This window comes from Arachis hypogaea, chromosome 6 (genome assembly GCF_003086295.3).
Source record: "Arachis hypogaea cultivar Tifrunner chromosome 6, arahy.Tifrunner.gnm2.J5K5, whole genome shotgun sequence".
Classification (NCBI taxonomy): Eukaryota; Viridiplantae; Streptophyta; class Magnoliopsida; order Fabales; family Fabaceae; genus Arachis; species Arachis hypogaea.
Genome location: NC_092041.1, coordinates 40,338,736 through 40,352,543, shown reverse-complemented (window position 1 = coordinate 40,352,543; position 13,808 = coordinate 40,338,736). Strand labels below are relative to the sequence as shown.

The window sequence follows — 13,808 nt, the reverse complement described above, 5'->3', positions numbered from 1 at the left end:
GACATGCTTATGATAATTATGTGCGCATATTTTAATAGGTGCGATCATACCAGCACTAATGCACCGGATCCCATCAGAAACTCCGCAGTTAAGCGTGCTTGGGCGAGAGTAGTACTAGGATGGGTGACCTCCTGGGAAGTCCTCGTGTTGCACCTCTTTTTTTTTTTTTTTTACGTCGTGCTTACCCTCGTTTCTTTAAACGACGCTATCTTGAATAGTTTAGCTAAAGCGAGCCTCAATGACCTGATTTTAGGCAAGCTCGCACGGGCCCCGCAGGGATTCGCAGCTCGACTTACCCTACGTCGCGAGATATATGCGCATTATGATAATTTGTCCCATGCGCGTTGCGAGAGTAGTACTAGGATGGTGACCTCCTGGGAAGTCCTCGTGTTGCACCTCTTTTTTTTTTTACGTCGTGCTTTACCCCGTTCTTTAAACGACGCTATCTTGAATAGTTTAGCTAAAGCGAGTCTCAATGACCTGATTTTAGGCAAGCTCGCACGGGCCCCGCAGGGATTCGCAGCTCGACTTACCCTACGTCGCGAGACATGCTTATGATAATTGTGTGCGCATTTTAATAGGTGCGATCATACCAGCACTAATGCACCGGATCCCATCAGAACTCCGCAGTTAAGCTGCTTGGGCGAGAGTAGTACTAGGATGGGTGACCTCCTGGGAAGTCCTCGTGTTGCACCTCTTTTTTTTTTTTTTTTTTTTACGTCGTGCTTACCCTCGTTCTTTAAACGACGCTATCTTGAATAGTTTAGCTAAAGCGAGTCTCAATGACCTGATTTTCGGCAAGCTCGCACGGGCCCCGCAGGATTCGCAGCTCGACTTACCCTACGTCGCGAGACATGCTTATGATAATTATGTGCGCATTTTAATAGGTGCGATCATACCAGCACTAATGCACCGGATCCCATCAGAACTCCGCAGTTAAGCGTGCTTGGGCGAGAGTAGTACTAGGATGGGTGACCTCCTGGGAAGTCCTCGTGTTGCACCTCTTTTTTTTTTTACGTCGTGCTTACCCTCGTTCTTTAAACGCCTATCTTGAATAGTTTCTAAAGCGAGTCTCAATGACCTGATTTTAGGCAAGCTCGCACGGGCCCCGCAGGCTTCGAGCTCGACTTACCCTACGTCGCGAGACATGCATATGATAATTATGTGCGCATATTTAATAGGTGCGATCATACCAGCACTAATGCACCGGATCCCATCAGAACCTCCTTGGAAGTCCTCGTGTTGCACCTCTTTTTTTTTTTTTTTTACGTCGTGCTTACCCTCGTTCTTTAAACGACGCTATCTTGAATAGTTTAGCTAAAGCGAGCCTCAATGACCTGATTTTAGGCAAGCTCGCACGGGCCCCGCAGGGATTCGCAGCTCGACTTACCCTACGTCGCGAGACATGCTTATGATAATTATGTGCGCATATTTAATAGGTGCGATCATACCAGCACTAATGCACCGGATCCCATCAGAACTCCGCAGTTAAGCGTGCTTGGGCGAGAGTAGTACTAGGATGGGTGACCTCCTGGGAAGTCCTCGTGTTGCACCTTTTTTTTTTTTTACGTCGTGCTTACCCTCGTTCTTTAAACGACGCTATCTTGAATAGTTTAGCTAAAGCGAGCCTCAATGACCTGATTTTAGGCAAGCTCGCACGGGCCCCGCAGGGATTCGCAGCTCGACTTACCCTACGTCGCGAGACATGCTTATGATAATTATGTGCGCATTTTAATAGGTGCGATCATACCAGCACTAATGCACCGTCCCTCAACTGAAAGCGGCTGGGGATATTTTAGGGAACCTCCCCCTACGGGCACGCGGGCGTAGGGGGGATGTTGGCAACTCCTGACTTTACCCTACGTCGCAGACAGAATGATAATTATGTGCGCATTTTAATAGGTCGATCATACAGCACTAACACCATCCCATCAGAACTCCGCAGTTAAGCTGGTGGGCGGAGTAGTACTAGGATGGGTGACCCTGGGAAGTCCTCGTGTTGCACCTCTTTTTTTTTTTTTTTTTTTTTTTTTTTTTTTTTTTTTTCGTCGTGCTTACCTCGTTCTTTTAAACGGCGCTATCTTGATAGTTTAGCTAAAGCGAGTCTCAATGACCTGATTTTAGGCAAGCTCCCACGGGCCCCGCAGGGATTTGCACTCGACTTACCTACGTCGCGAGACATGCATATGTAATTATGTGCGCATATTATAATAGGTCGATCATACCAGCACTAATGCACCGGATCCATCAGAACTCCGCAGTTAAGCGTGCTTGGGCGAGAGTAGTACTAGATGGGTGACCTCCTGGGAAGTCCTCGTGTTGCACCTCTTTTTTTTTTTTTTTTTTTTTTTTTTTTTTTTTACGTCGTGCTTACCCTCGTTCTTTAAACGGCGCTATCTTGAATAGTTTAGCTAAAGCGAGTCTCAATGACCTCATTTAGGCAAGTCGCACGGGGCCCCGCAGGGATTCGCAGCTCGACTTACCCTACGTCGCAAGACATGCATATGATAATTATGTGCGGCATATTATAATAGGTGTGATCATACCAGCACTAATGCACGGATCCCATCAGAACTCCGCAGTTAAGCGTGCTTGGGCGAGAGTAGTACTAGGATGGGTGACTCCTGGGAAGTCCTCGTGTTGCACCTCTTTTTTTTTTTTTTTTTTTTTTTTTTTTTTTTTTTTTTTTTTTTTTTTTTTACGTCGTGCTTACCCTCGTTCTTTAAACGGCGCTATCTTGAATAGTTTAGGCTAAAGCGAGTCTCAATGACCTCATTTTAGGCAAGCTCGCACGGGCCCCGCAGGGTTCGCAACTCGACTTACCCTACGTCGCGAGACATGCATATGATAATTATGTGCGCATATTTAATAGGTGCGATCATACCAGCACTAATGCACCGGATCCCATCAGAACTCCGCAGTTAAGCGTGCTTGGGCGAGAGTAGTACTAGGATGGGTGACCTCCTGGAAGTCCTCGTGTTGCACCTCTTTTTTTATTTTTTTTTTTTTTTTTTTTTACGTCGTGCTTACCCTCGTTCTTTAAACGGCGCTATCTTGAATAGTTTAGCTAAAGCGAGTCTCAATGACCTCATTTTAGGCAAGTCGCACGGGCCCCGCAGGGATTCGCAACTCGACTTACCCTACGTCGCAGAATGCATATGATAATTATGTGCGCATATATAATAGGTGCGACATACCAGCACTAATGCACCGGATCCCATCGAACTCCGCAGTTAAGCGTGCTTGGGCGAGAGTAGTACTAGGATGGGTGACCTCCTGGGAAGTCCTCGTGTTGCACCTTCTTTTTTTTTTTTTTTTTTTTTTTTTACGTCGTGCTGCCCTCGTTCTTTAAACGGCGCTATCTGAATAGTTTAGCTAAAGCGAGTCTCAATGACCTGATTTTAGGCAAGCTCGCACGGGCCCCGCAGGGATTCGCAGCTCGACTTACCCTACGTCGCAAGACATGCATATGATAATTATGTGCGCATATTTTAATAGGTGCGATCATACCAGCACTAATGCACCGGATCCCATCAGAACTCCGCAGTTAAGCGTGCTTGGGCGAGAGTAGTACTAGGATGGGTGACCTCCTGGGAAGTCCTCGTGTTCACCTCTTTTTTTTTTTTTTTTTTTTTTTTTACGTCGTGCTTACCCTCGTTCTTTAAACGGCGCTATCTTGACAGTTTTGCTAAAGCGGTCTCAATGACCTGATTTTAGGCAAGCTCCCACGGGCCCCGCAGGGATTGCACTCGACTTACCCTACGTCGCGAGACAGCATATGATAATTATGTGCGCATATTATAATAGGTGCGATCATACCAGCACTAATGCACGGATCCCATCAGAACTCCGCAGTTAAGCGTGCTTGGGCGGGAGTAGTACTAGGATGGGTGACTCCTGGGAAGTCCTCGTGTTGCACCTCTTTTTTTTTTTTTTTTTTTTTTTTTTTTTTTTTTTTTTTTTTTTTTTTTTTTACGTCGTGCTTACCCTCGTTCTTTAAACGGCGCTATCTTGCACAGTTTGTTAAAGCGAGTCTCAATGACCTGATTTTAGGCAAGCTCGCACGGCCCCGCAGGGATTTGCAACTCGACTTACCCTACGTCGCGAGACATGCATATGTTAATTATGTGCGCATATTTTAATAGGTGCGATCATACCAGCACTAATTCACCGGATCCCATCAGAACTCCGCAGTTAAGCGTGCTTGGGCGGGAGTAGTACTAGGATGGGTGACCTCTGGGAAGTCCTCGTGTTGCACCTCTTTTTTTTTTTTTTTTTTTTTTTTTTTTTTTTTTTACGTCGTCTTACCCCGTTCTTTAAACGGCGCTATCTTGAATAGTTTAGCTAAAGCGAGTCTCAATGACCTCATTTTAGGCAAGCTCGCACGGGCCCCGCAGGGATTCGCAGCTCGACTTACCCTACGTCGCAAGACATGCATATGATATTATGTGCGCATATTTAATAGTGCGATCATACCAGCACTAATGCACCGGATCCCATCAGAACTCCGCAGTTAAGCGTGCTTGGGCGAGAGTAGTACTAGGATGGGTGACCTCCTGGGAAGTCCTCGTGTTGCACCTCTTTTTTTTTTTTTTTTTTTTTTACGTCGTGCTTTCCCTCGTTCTTTAAACGGCGCTATCTTGAATAGTTTAGCTAAAGCGAGTTCAATGACCTCATTTTAGGCAAGCTCGCACGGGCCCCGCAGGGATTCGCAGCTCGACTTACCCTACGTCGCAAGACATGCATATGATAATTATGTGCGCATATTATAATAGGTGTGATCATACCAGCACTAATGCACCGGATCCATCAGACTCCGCAGTTAAGCGTGCTTGGGCGGAGTAGTACTAGGATGGGTGACCTCTGGGAAGTCCTCGTGTTGCACCTCTTTTTTTTTTTTTTTTTTTTTTTTTTTTTTTTTTTTTTTTACGTCGTGCTTACCCTCGTTCTTTAAACGGCGCTATCTTGCACAGTTTGTTAAAGCGAGTCTCAATGACCTGATTTTAGGCAAGCTCCACGGGCCCCGCAGGGATTTGCAACTCGACTTACCCTACGTCGCGAGACATGCATATGATAATTATGTGCGCATATTAATAGGTGCGATCATACCAGCACTAATGCACCGGATCCCATCAGAACTCCGCAGTTAAGCGTGCTTGGGCGAGAGTAGTACTAGGATGGTGACCTCCTGGAAGTCTCGTGTTCACCTCTTTTTTTTTTTTTTTTTTTTTTTTTACGTCGTGCTTACCCTCGTTCTTTAAACGGCGCTATCTTGAAAGTTTAGCTAAAGCGAGTCTCAATGACCTGATTTTAGGCAAGCTCCCACGGGCCCCGCAGGATTTCGCAGCTCGACTTACCCTACGTCGCGAGACATGCATATGATAATTATGTGCGCATATTTAATAGGTGCGATCATACCAGCACTAATGCACCGGATCCCATCAGAACTCCGCAGTTAAGCGTGCTTGGGCGAGATAGTACTAGGATGGGTGACCTCTGGGAAGTCCTCGTGTTGCACCTCTTTTTTTTTTTTTTTTTTTTTTTTTTTTTTTTTTTTACGTCGTGCTTACCCTCGTTCTTTAAACGGCGCTATCTTGAATAGTTTAGCTAAAGCGAGTCTCAATGACCTGATTTTAGGCAAGCTCCCACGGGCCCGCAGGGATTGCAGCTCGACTTACCCTACGTCGCGAGACATGCATATGATAATTATGTGCGCATATTTAATAGGTGCGATCATACCAGCACTAATTGCACCGGATCCCATCAGAACTCCGCAGTAAGCGTGCTTGGGCGAGGAGTAGTACTAGGATGGGTGACCTCCTGGGAAGTCCTCGTGTTGCACCTCTTTTTTTTTTTTTTTTTTTTTTTTTTTTTTTTACGTCGTGCTTACCCTCGTTCTTTAAACGGCGCTATTTGATAGTTTAGCTAAAGCGAGTCTCAATGACCTATTTTAGGCAAGCTCGCACGGGCCCCGCAGGGATTCGCAGCTCGACTTACCCTACGTCGCAGACATGCATATGATAATTATGTGCGCATATTATAATAGGTGCGATCATACCAGCACTAATGCACCGGATCCCATCAGAACTCCGCAGTTAAGCGTGCTTGGGCGAGAGTAGTACTAGGATGGGTGACCTCCTGGGAAGTCCTCGTGTTGCACCTCTTTTTTTTTTTTTTTTTTTTTTTTTTTTTTTTTTACGTCGTGCTTACCCTCGTTCTTTAAACGGGCTATCTTGAAAGTTTAGCTAAAGCGAGTCTCAATGACCTATTTTAGGCAAGCTCGCACGGGCCCCGCAGGATTCGCAGCTCGACTTACCCTACGTCGCGACATGCATATGATAATTATGTGCGCATATTTTAATAGGTGCGATCATACCAGCACTAATGCACCGGATCCCATCAGAACTCCGCAGTTAAGCGTGCTTGGGCGAGAGTAGTACTAATGGGTGACCTCCGGGAAGTCCTCGTGTGCACCCTTTTTTTTTTTTTTTTTTTTTTTTACGTCGTGCTTACCCTCGTTCTTTAAACGGCGCTATCTTGAATAGTTTAGTAAAGCGAGTCTCAATGACCTGATTTAGGCAAGCTCGCACGGCCCCGCAGGGATTCGCAGCTCACTTACCCTACGTCGCAAGACATGCATATGATAATTATGTGCGCATATTTAATAGGTGCGATCATACCAGCACTAATGCACGGATCCCATCAGAACTCCGCAGTTAAGCGTGCTTGGCGAGAGTAGTACTAGGATGGGTGACCTCCTGGGAAGTCCTCGTTTCACCTCTTTTTTTTTTTTTTTTTTTTTTTTTACGTCGTGCTTCCCTCGTTCTTTAAACGGCGCTATCTTGAATAGTTTAGCTAAAGCGAGTCTCAATGACCTATTTAGGCAAGCTCGCACGGGCCCGCAGGGATTCGCAACTCGACTTACCCTACGTCGCGAGACATGCATATGATAATTATGTGCGCATATTTTAATAGGTGCGATCATACCAGCACTAATGCACCGGATCCCATCAGACTCCGCAGTTAAGCGTGCTTGGGCGAGAGTAGTACTAGGATGGGTGACTCCTGGGAAGTCCTCGTGTTGCACCTCTTTTTTTTTTTTTTTTTTTTTTTTTTTTTTACGTCGTGCTTACCCTCGTTCTTTAAACGGCGCTATCTTGAATGTTTAGTAAAGCGAGTCTCAATGACCTGATTTTAGGCAAGCTCCCACGGGCCCCGCAGGATTTGCACTCGACTTACCCTACGTCGCGAGACATGCATATGATAATTATGTGCGCATATTTAATAGGTGCGATCATACCAGCACTAATGCACCGGATCCCATCAGAACTCCGCAGTTAAGCTTGCTTGGGCGAGAGTAGTACTAGGATGGGTGACCTCCTGGGAAGTCCTTCGTGTTGCACCTCTTTTTTTTTTTTTTTTTTTTTTTTTTTTTTTTTTTTTTACGTCGTGCTACCCTCGTTCTTTAAACGGCCTATCTTGAATAGTTTAGCTAAAGCGAGTCTCAATACCTCATTTAGGCAAGCTCGCACGGGCCCCGCAGGGATTCGCAGCTCGACTTACCCTACGTCGCAGACATGCATATGATAATTATGTGCGCATATTTAATAGGTGCGATCATACCAGCACTAATGCACCGGATCCCATCAGAACTCCGCAGTTAAGCGTGCTTGGGCGAGAGTAGTACTAGGATGGGTGACCTCCTGGGAAGTCCTCGTGTTGCACCTCTTTTTTTTTTTTTTTTTTTTTTTTACGTCGTGCTTACCCTCGTTCTTTAAACGGCGCTATCTTGCACAGTTTAGTTAAAGCGAGTCTCAATGACTGATTTTAGGCAAGCTCCACGGGCCCCGCAGGGATTGCAACTCGACTTACCCTACGTCGCGAGACATGCATATGATAATTATGTGCGCATATTTTAATAGGTGCGATCATACCAGCACTAATGCACCGGATCCCATCAGAACTCCGCAGTTAAGCGTGCTTGGGCGAGAGTAGTACTAGGATGGGTGACCTCCTGGGAAGTCCTCGTGTTGCACCTCTTTTTTTTTTTTTTTTTTTTTTTACGTCGTGCTTACCCTCGTTCTTTAAACGGCGCTATCTTGAATAGTTTAGCTAAAGCGAGTCTCAATGACCTGATTTTAGGCAAGCTCGCACGGGCCCCGCAGGGATTCGCAACTCGACTTACCCTACGTCGCGAGACATGCATATGATAATTATGTGCGCATATTTAATAGGTGCGATCATACCAGCACTAATCACCGGATCCCATCAGAACTCCGCAGTTAAGCGTGCTTGGGCGAGAGTAGTACTAGGATGGGTGACCTCCTGGGAAGTCCTCGTGTTGCACCTCTTTTTTTTTTTTTTTTTTTTTTTTTTTTTTTTTTTTTTTTTTTTTTTTTACGTCGTGCTTACCCTCGTTCTTTAAACGGCGCTATCTTGAATAGTTTAGCTAAAGCGAGTCTCAATGACCTGATTTTAGGCAAGCTCGCACGGGCCCCGCAGGGATTCGCAGCTCGACTTACCCTACGTCGCGAGACATGCATATGATAATTATGTGCGCATATTATAATAGGTGCGATCATACCAGCACTAATGCACCGGATCCCATCAGAACTCCGCAGTTAAGCGTGCTTGGGCGAGAGTAGTACTAGGATGGGTGACCTCCTGGGAAGTCTCGTGTTGCACCTCTTTTTTTTTTTTTTTTTTTTTTTTTTTTTTTTTTTTTTTTTTACGTCGTGCTTACCCTCGTTCTTTAAACGGCGCTATCTTGAATAGTTTAGCTTAAAGCGAGTCTCAATGACCTGATTTTAGGCAAGCTCGCACGGCCCCGCAGGGATTCGCAGCTCGACTTACCCTACGTCGCGAGACATGCATATGATAATTATGTGCGCATATTTTAATAGGTGCGATCATACCAGCACTAATGCACCGGATCCCATCAGAACTCCGCAGTTAAGCGTGCTTGGGCGAGAGTAGTACTAGGATGGGTGACCTCCTGGGAAGTCCTCGTGTTGCACCTCTTTTTTTTTTTTTTTTTTTTTTTTTTTTACGTCGTGCTTACCCTCGTTCTTTAAACGGCGCTATCTTGCACAGTTTAGTTAAAGCGAGTCTCAATGACCTGATTTTAGGCAAGCTCCCACGGGCCCCGCAGGGATTTGCAACTCGACTTACCCTACGTCGCGAGACATGCATATGATAATTATGTGCGCATATTTAATAGGTGCGATCATACCAGCACTAATGCACCGGATCCCATCAGAACTCCGCAGTTAAGCGTGCTTGGCGAGAGTAGTACTAGGATGGGTGACCTCCTGGGAAGTCCTCGTGTTGCACCTCTTTTTTTTTTTTTTTTTTTTTTTTTTTTTTTTTTTTTTTTTTTTTTTTTTTACGTCGTGCTTACCCTCGTTCTTTAAACGGCGCTATCTTGAATAGTTTAGCTAAAGCGAGTCTCAATGACCTATTTTAGGCAAGCTCGCACGGGCCCCGCAGGGATTGCAGCTCGACTTACCCTACGTCGCGAGACATGCATATGATAATTATGTGCGCATATTTAATAGGTGCGATCATACCAGCACTAATGCACCGGATCCCATCAGAACTCCGCAGTTAAGCGTGCTTGGGCGAGAGTAGTACTAGGATGGGTGACCTCCTGGGAAGTCCTCGTGTTGCACCTCTTTTTTTTTTTTTTTTTTTTTTTTTTTTTTTTTTTTTTACGTCGTGCTTACCCTCGTTCTTTAAACGCGCTATCTTGAATAGTTTAGCTAAGCGAGTCTCAATGACCTATTTTAGGCAAGCTCGCACGGGCCCGCAGGGATTCGCAGCTCGACTTACCCTACGTCGCAAGACATGCATATGATAATTATGTGCGCATATTTAATAGGTGCGATCATACCAGCACTAATGCACGGATCCCATCAGAACTCCGCAGTTAAGCGTGCTTGGGCGAGAGTAGTACTAGGATGGGTGACCTCCTGGGAAGTCCTCGTGTTGCACCTCTTTTTTTTTTTTTTTTTTTACGTCGTGCTTACCCTCGTTCTTTAAACGGCGCTATCTTGAATAGTTTAGCTAAAGCGGAGTCTCAATGACCTATTTTAGGCAAGCTCGCACGGGCCCCGCAGGGATTCGCAGCTCGACTTACCCTACGTCGCAGACATGCATATGATAATTATGTGCGCATATTTTAATAGGTGCGATCATACCAGCACTAATGCACCGGATCCCATCAGAACTCCGCAGTTAAGCGTGCTTGGGCGAGAGTAGTACTAGGATGGGTACCTCCTGGGAAGTCCTCGTGTTGCACCTCTTTTTTTTTTTTTTTTTTTTTACGTCGTGCTTACCCTCGTTCTTTAAACGGCGCTATCTTGCAAGTTTAGTTAAAGCGAGTCTCAATGACCTGATTTTAGGCAAGCTCGCACGGGCCCCGCAGGGATTTGCAACTCGACTTACCCTACGTCGCGAGACATGCATATGATAATTATGTGCGCATATTTTAATAGGTGCGATCATACCAGCACTAATGCACCGGATCCCATCAGAACTCCGCAGTTAAGCGTGCTTGGGCGAGAGTAGTACTAGGATGGGTGACCTCCTGGAAGTCCTCGTGTTGCACCTCTTTTTTTTTTTTTTTTTACGTCGTGCTTACCCTCGTTCTTTAAACGGCGCTATCTTGCACAGTTTAGTTAAAGCGGAGTCTCAATGACCTGATTTTAGGCAAGCTCGCACGGGCCCCGCAGGGATTTGCAACTCGACTTACCCTACGTCGCGAGACATGCATATGATAATTATGTGCGCATATTTTAATAGGTGCGATCATACCAGCACTAATGCACCGGATCCCATCAGAACTCCGCAGTTAAGCGTGCTTGGGCGAGAGTAGTACTAGGATGGGTGACCTCCTGGGAAGTCCTCGTGTTGCACCTCTTTTTTTTTTTTTTTTTTTTTTTTTTTTTACGTCGTGCTTACCCTCGTTCTTTAAACGGCGCTATCTTGAATAGTTTGCTAAAGCGAGTCTCAATGACCTGATTTAGGCAAGCTCCACGGCCCGCAGGGATTCGCACTCGACTTACCCTACGTCGCGAGACATGCATATGATAATTATGTGCGCATATTTTAATAGGTGCGATCATACCAGCACTAATGCACCGGATCCCATCAGAACTCCGCAGTTAAGCGTGCTTGGGCGAGAGTAGTACTAGGATGGGTGACCTCCTGGGAAGTCCTCGTGTTGCACCTCTTTTTTTTTTTTTTTTTTTTTTTACGTCGTGCTTACCCTCGTTCTTTAAACGGCGCTATCTTGAATAGTTTAGTTAAAGCGAGTCTCAATGACCTGATTTTAGGCAAGCTCCCACGGGCCCCGCAGGGATTCGCAACTCGACTTACCCTACGTCGCGAGACATGCATATGATAATTATGTGCGCATATTTTAATAGGTGCGATCATACCAGCACTAATGCACCGGATCCCATCAGAACTCCGCAGTTAAGCTGCTTGGGCGAGAGTAGTACTAGGATGGGTGACCTCCTGGGAAGTCCTCGTGTTGCACCTCTTTTTTTTTTTTTTTTTTTTTTACGTCGTGCTTACCCTCGTTCTTTAAACGGCGCTATCTTGAATAGTTTAGCTAAAGCGAGTCTCAATGACCTCATTTTAGGCAAGCTCGCACGGGCCCCGCAGGGATTCGCAGCTCGACTTACCCTACGTCGCAAGACATGCATATGATAATTATGTGCGCATATTTAATAGGTGCGATCATACCAGCACTAATGCACCGGATCCCATCAGAACTCCGCAGTTAAGCGTGCTTGGGCGAGAGTAGTACTAGGATGGGTGACCTCCTGGGAAGTCCTCGTGTTGCACCTCTTTTTTTTTTTTTTTTTTTTTTTACGTCGTGCTTACCCTCGTTCTTTAAACGGCGCTATCTTGAATAGTTTAGCTAAAGCGAGTCTCAATGACCTATTTTAGGCAAGCTCGCACGGCCCCGCAGGGATTCGCAGCTCGACTTACCCTACGTCGCGAGACATGCATATGATAATTATGTGCGCATATTTTAATAGGTGCGATCATACCAGCACTAATGCACCGGATCCCATCAGAACTCCGCAGTTAAGCGTGCTTGGGCGAGAGTAGTACTAGGATGGGTGACCTCCTGGGAAGTCCTCGTGTTGCACCTCTTTTTTTTTTTTTTTTTTTTTACGTCGTGCTTACCCTCGTTCTTTAAACGGCGCTATCTTGCACAGTTTGTTAAAGCGAGTCTCAATGACCTGATTTTAGGCAAGCTCCACGGGCCCCGCAGGGATTTGCAACTCGACTTACCCTACGTCGCGAGACATGCATATGATAATTATGTGCGCATATTTTAATAGGTGCGATCATACCAGCACTAATTCACCGGATCCATCAGAACTCCGCAGTTAAGCGTGCTTGGGCGAGAGTAGTACTAGGATGGTGACTCCTGGAAGTCCTCGTGTTGCACCTCTTTTTTTTTTTTTTTTTTTTTTTTACGTCGTGCTTACCCTCGTTCTTTAAACGGCGCTATCTTGAATAGTTTAGCTAAAGCGAGTCTCAATGACCTGATTTTAGGCAAGCTCGCACGGGCCCCGCAGGGATTTGCAACTCGACTTACCCTACGTCGCGAGACATGCATATGATAATTATGTGCGCATATTTTAATAGGTGCGATCATACCAGCACTAATGCACCGGATCCCATCAGAACTCCGCAGTTAAGCGTGCTTGGGCGAGAGTAGTACTAGGATGGGTGACCTCCTGGGAAGTCCTCGTGTTGCACCTCTTTTTTTTTTTTTTTTTTTTTTTTTTTTTTTTTTACGTCGTGCTTACCCTCGTTCTTTAAACGGCGCTATCTTGAATAGTTTAGCTAAAGCGAGTCTCAATGACCTGATTTTAGGCAAGCTCGCACGGGCCCCGCAGGGATTCGCAGCTCGACTTACCCTACGTCGCAAGACATGCATATGATAATTATGTGCGCATATTTTAATAGGTGCGATCATACCAGCACTAATGCACCGGATCCCATCAGAACTCCGCAGTTAAGCGTGCTTGGGCGAGAGTAGTACTAGGATGGGTGACCTCCTGGGAAGTCCTCGTGTTGCACCTCTTTTTTTTTTTTTTTTTTTTTTTTTTACGTCGTGCTTACCCTCGTTCTTTAAACGGCGCTATCTTGAATAGTTTAGCTAAAGCGAGTCTCAATGACCTCATTTTAGGCAAGCTCGCACGGGCCCCGCAGGGATTCGCAGCTCGACTTACCCTACGTCGCGAGACATGCATATGATAATTATGTGCGCATATTTTAATAGGTGCGATCATACCAGCACTAATGCACCGGATCCCATCAGAACTCCGCAGTTAAGCGTGCTTGGGCGAGAGTAGTACTAGGATGGGTGACCTCCTGGGAAGTCCTCGTGTTGCACCTCTTTTTTTTTTTTTTTTTTTTTTTTTTTTTTACGTCGTGCTTACCCTCGTTCTTTAAACGGCGCTATCTTGAATAGTTTAGCTAAAGCGAGTCTCAATGACCTGATTTTAGGCAAGCTCGCACGGGCCCCGCAGGATTCGCAGCTCGACTTACCCTACGTCGCAGACATGCATATGATAATTATGTGCGCATATTTAATAGGTGCGATCATACCAGCACTAATGCACCGGATCCCATCAGAACTCCGCAGTTAAGCGTGCTTGGGCGAGAGTAGTACTAGGATGGGTGACCTCCTGGGAAGTCCTCGTGTTGCACCTCTTTTTTTTTTTTTTACGTCGTGCTTACCCTCGTTCTTTAAACGGCGCTATCTTGCATAGTTTAGC

At 45.8% G+C, this 13,808-nt stretch overlaps 39 non-coding genes and 2 pseudogenes across 39 annotated transcripts; all 41 read left to right on the top strand.

Moving 5' to 3' along the window:
• Positions 1-36: 36 nt before the first annotated feature.
• LOC112698666 (5S ribosomal RNA) lies at positions 37-156 on the top strand. The gene has a single exon (XR_003151811.1). It is a non-coding gene; the product is annotated as a 5S ribosomal RNA (ribosomal RNA).
• Positions 157-579: 423 nt separating this feature from the next.
• On the top strand, positions 580-697 carry LOC112698963 (5S ribosomal RNA). The gene has a single exon (XR_003152090.1). It is a non-coding gene; the product is annotated as a 5S ribosomal RNA (ribosomal RNA).
• Positions 698-885: 188 nt separating this feature from the next.
• On the top strand, positions 886-1,004 carry LOC112698886 (5S ribosomal RNA). The gene has a single exon (XR_003152019.1). It is a non-coding gene; the product is annotated as a 5S ribosomal RNA (ribosomal RNA).
• A 433-nt stretch (positions 1,005-1,437) lies between these two features.
• LOC112698471 (5S ribosomal RNA) lies at positions 1,438-1,556 on the top strand. The gene has a single exon (XR_003151622.1). It is a non-coding gene; the product is annotated as a 5S ribosomal RNA (ribosomal RNA).
• A 656-nt stretch (positions 1,557-2,212) lies between these two features.
• Positions 2,213-2,328, top strand: LOC112699412 (5S ribosomal RNA). Its single transcript, XR_003152480.1, has one exon. It is a non-coding gene; the product is annotated as a 5S ribosomal RNA (ribosomal RNA).
• A 204-nt stretch (positions 2,329-2,532) lies between these two features.
• On the top strand, positions 2,533-2,649 carry LOC112699169 (5S ribosomal RNA). The gene has a single exon (XR_003152286.1). It is a non-coding gene; the product is annotated as a 5S ribosomal RNA (ribosomal RNA).
• Positions 2,650-2,870: 221 nt separating this feature from the next.
• Positions 2,871-2,988, top strand: LOC112698711 (5S ribosomal RNA). The gene has a single exon (XR_003151853.1). It is a non-coding gene; the product is annotated as a 5S ribosomal RNA (ribosomal RNA).
• Positions 2,989-3,184: 196 nt separating this feature from the next.
• On the top strand, positions 3,185-3,301 carry LOC112699070 (5S ribosomal RNA). Its single transcript, XR_003152192.1, has one exon. It is a non-coding gene; the product is annotated as a 5S ribosomal RNA (ribosomal RNA).
• A 195-nt stretch (positions 3,302-3,496) lies between these two features.
• LOC112698931 (5S ribosomal RNA) lies at positions 3,497-3,614 on the top strand. Its single transcript, XR_003152060.1, has one exon. It is a non-coding gene; the product is annotated as a 5S ribosomal RNA (ribosomal RNA).
• Positions 3,615-3,805: 191 nt separating this feature from the next.
• Positions 3,806-3,922, top strand: LOC112699137 (5S ribosomal RNA). Its single transcript, XR_003152256.1, has one exon. It is a non-coding gene; the product is annotated as a 5S ribosomal RNA (ribosomal RNA).
• Positions 3,923-4,143: 221 nt separating this feature from the next.
• On the top strand, positions 4,144-4,261 carry LOC112698889 (5S ribosomal RNA). The gene has a single exon (XR_003152021.1). It is a non-coding gene; the product is annotated as a 5S ribosomal RNA (ribosomal RNA).
• A 201-nt stretch (positions 4,262-4,462) lies between these two features.
• On the top strand, positions 4,463-4,581 carry LOC112698660 (5S ribosomal RNA). The gene has a single exon (XR_003151805.1). It is a non-coding gene; the product is annotated as a 5S ribosomal RNA (ribosomal RNA).
• A 192-nt stretch (positions 4,582-4,773) lies between these two features.
• On the top strand, positions 4,774-4,888 carry LOC112699431 (5S ribosomal RNA; annotated as a pseudogene).
• A 207-nt stretch (positions 4,889-5,095) lies between these two features.
• On the top strand, positions 5,096-5,210 carry LOC112699394 (5S ribosomal RNA). Its single transcript, XR_003152464.1, has one exon. It is a non-coding gene; the product is annotated as a 5S ribosomal RNA (ribosomal RNA).
• Positions 5,211-5,404: 194 nt separating this feature from the next.
• LOC112699007 (5S ribosomal RNA) lies at positions 5,405-5,521 on the top strand. Its single transcript, XR_003152133.1, has one exon. It is a non-coding gene; the product is annotated as a 5S ribosomal RNA (ribosomal RNA).
• A 204-nt stretch (positions 5,522-5,725) lies between these two features.
• Positions 5,726-5,845, top strand: LOC112699242 (5S ribosomal RNA). Its single transcript, XR_003152353.1, has one exon. It is a non-coding gene; the product is annotated as a 5S ribosomal RNA (ribosomal RNA).
• Positions 5,846-6,044: 199 nt separating this feature from the next.
• LOC112698875 (5S ribosomal RNA) lies at positions 6,045-6,163 on the top strand. The gene has a single exon (XR_003152008.1). It is a non-coding gene; the product is annotated as a 5S ribosomal RNA (ribosomal RNA).
• A 199-nt stretch (positions 6,164-6,362) lies between these two features.
• Positions 6,363-6,477, top strand: LOC112699401 (5S ribosomal RNA). The gene has a single exon (XR_003152471.1). It is a non-coding gene; the product is annotated as a 5S ribosomal RNA (ribosomal RNA).
• Positions 6,478-6,666: 189 nt separating this feature from the next.
• On the top strand, positions 6,667-6,783 carry LOC112699423 (5S ribosomal RNA; annotated as a pseudogene).
• Positions 6,784-6,973: 190 nt separating this feature from the next.
• Positions 6,974-7,090, top strand: LOC112699154 (5S ribosomal RNA). The gene has a single exon (XR_003152272.1). It is a non-coding gene; the product is annotated as a 5S ribosomal RNA (ribosomal RNA).
• Positions 7,091-7,286: 196 nt separating this feature from the next.
• On the top strand, positions 7,287-7,406 carry LOC112698911 (5S ribosomal RNA). Its single transcript, XR_003152042.1, has one exon. It is a non-coding gene; the product is annotated as a 5S ribosomal RNA (ribosomal RNA).
• A 203-nt stretch (positions 7,407-7,609) lies between these two features.
• LOC112698862 (5S ribosomal RNA) lies at positions 7,610-7,728 on the top strand. The gene has a single exon (XR_003151995.1). It is a non-coding gene; the product is annotated as a 5S ribosomal RNA (ribosomal RNA).
• A 192-nt stretch (positions 7,729-7,920) lies between these two features.
• On the top strand, positions 7,921-8,039 carry LOC112698851 (5S ribosomal RNA). Its single transcript, XR_003151984.1, has one exon. It is a non-coding gene; the product is annotated as a 5S ribosomal RNA (ribosomal RNA).
• A 193-nt stretch (positions 8,040-8,232) lies between these two features.
• LOC112698800 (5S ribosomal RNA) lies at positions 8,233-8,350 on the top strand. Its single transcript, XR_003151937.1, has one exon. It is a non-coding gene; the product is annotated as a 5S ribosomal RNA (ribosomal RNA).
• Positions 8,351-8,570: 220 nt separating this feature from the next.
• Positions 8,571-8,688, top strand: LOC112698547 (5S ribosomal RNA). Its single transcript, XR_003151697.1, has one exon. It is a non-coding gene; the product is annotated as a 5S ribosomal RNA (ribosomal RNA).
• Positions 8,689-8,901: 213 nt separating this feature from the next.
• LOC112698839 (5S ribosomal RNA) lies at positions 8,902-9,020 on the top strand. Its single transcript, XR_003151973.1, has one exon. It is a non-coding gene; the product is annotated as a 5S ribosomal RNA (ribosomal RNA).
• A 198-nt stretch (positions 9,021-9,218) lies between these two features.
• LOC112698902 (5S ribosomal RNA) lies at positions 9,219-9,336 on the top strand. The gene has a single exon (XR_003152033.1). It is a non-coding gene; the product is annotated as a 5S ribosomal RNA (ribosomal RNA).
• A 219-nt stretch (positions 9,337-9,555) lies between these two features.
• LOC112698827 (5S ribosomal RNA) lies at positions 9,556-9,674 on the top strand. Its single transcript, XR_003151962.1, has one exon. It is a non-coding gene; the product is annotated as a 5S ribosomal RNA (ribosomal RNA).
• Positions 9,675-9,878: 204 nt separating this feature from the next.
• Positions 9,879-9,996, top strand: LOC112698807 (5S ribosomal RNA). The gene has a single exon (XR_003151943.1). It is a non-coding gene; the product is annotated as a 5S ribosomal RNA (ribosomal RNA).
• A 189-nt stretch (positions 9,997-10,185) lies between these two features.
• Positions 10,186-10,303, top strand: LOC112698843 (5S ribosomal RNA). The gene has a single exon (XR_003151977.1). It is a non-coding gene; the product is annotated as a 5S ribosomal RNA (ribosomal RNA).
• A 191-nt stretch (positions 10,304-10,494) lies between these two features.
• Positions 10,495-10,612, top strand: LOC112698710 (5S ribosomal RNA). Its single transcript, XR_003151852.1, has one exon. It is a non-coding gene; the product is annotated as a 5S ribosomal RNA (ribosomal RNA).
• A 189-nt stretch (positions 10,613-10,801) lies between these two features.
• Positions 10,802-10,920, top strand: LOC112698815 (5S ribosomal RNA). The gene has a single exon (XR_003151951.1). It is a non-coding gene; the product is annotated as a 5S ribosomal RNA (ribosomal RNA).
• A 194-nt stretch (positions 10,921-11,114) lies between these two features.
• On the top strand, positions 11,115-11,233 carry LOC112698804 (5S ribosomal RNA). The gene has a single exon (XR_003151940.1). It is a non-coding gene; the product is annotated as a 5S ribosomal RNA (ribosomal RNA).
• A 194-nt stretch (positions 11,234-11,427) lies between these two features.
• LOC112698961 (5S ribosomal RNA) lies at positions 11,428-11,545 on the top strand. Its single transcript, XR_003152089.1, has one exon. It is a non-coding gene; the product is annotated as a 5S ribosomal RNA (ribosomal RNA).
• A 192-nt stretch (positions 11,546-11,737) lies between these two features.
• Positions 11,738-11,856, top strand: LOC112698792 (5S ribosomal RNA). Its single transcript, XR_003151929.1, has one exon. It is a non-coding gene; the product is annotated as a 5S ribosomal RNA (ribosomal RNA).
• Positions 11,857-12,048: 192 nt separating this feature from the next.
• LOC112698780 (5S ribosomal RNA) lies at positions 12,049-12,167 on the top strand. Its single transcript, XR_003151918.1, has one exon. It is a non-coding gene; the product is annotated as a 5S ribosomal RNA (ribosomal RNA).
• Positions 12,168-12,357: 190 nt separating this feature from the next.
• On the top strand, positions 12,358-12,472 carry LOC112699413 (5S ribosomal RNA). Its single transcript, XR_003152481.1, has one exon. It is a non-coding gene; the product is annotated as a 5S ribosomal RNA (ribosomal RNA).
• A 195-nt stretch (positions 12,473-12,667) lies between these two features.
• LOC112698768 (5S ribosomal RNA) lies at positions 12,668-12,786 on the top strand. The gene has a single exon (XR_003151907.1). It is a non-coding gene; the product is annotated as a 5S ribosomal RNA (ribosomal RNA).
• Positions 12,787-12,991: 205 nt separating this feature from the next.
• On the top strand, positions 12,992-13,110 carry LOC112698757 (5S ribosomal RNA). The gene has a single exon (XR_003151896.1). It is a non-coding gene; the product is annotated as a 5S ribosomal RNA (ribosomal RNA).
• Positions 13,111-13,307: 197 nt separating this feature from the next.
• Positions 13,308-13,426, top strand: LOC112698744 (5S ribosomal RNA). The gene has a single exon (XR_003151884.1). It is a non-coding gene; the product is annotated as a 5S ribosomal RNA (ribosomal RNA).
• Positions 13,427-13,624: 198 nt separating this feature from the next.
• Positions 13,625-13,743, top strand: LOC112698731 (5S ribosomal RNA). Its single transcript, XR_003151872.1, has one exon. It is a non-coding gene; the product is annotated as a 5S ribosomal RNA (ribosomal RNA).
• Positions 13,744-13,808: the final 65 nt, after the last annotated feature.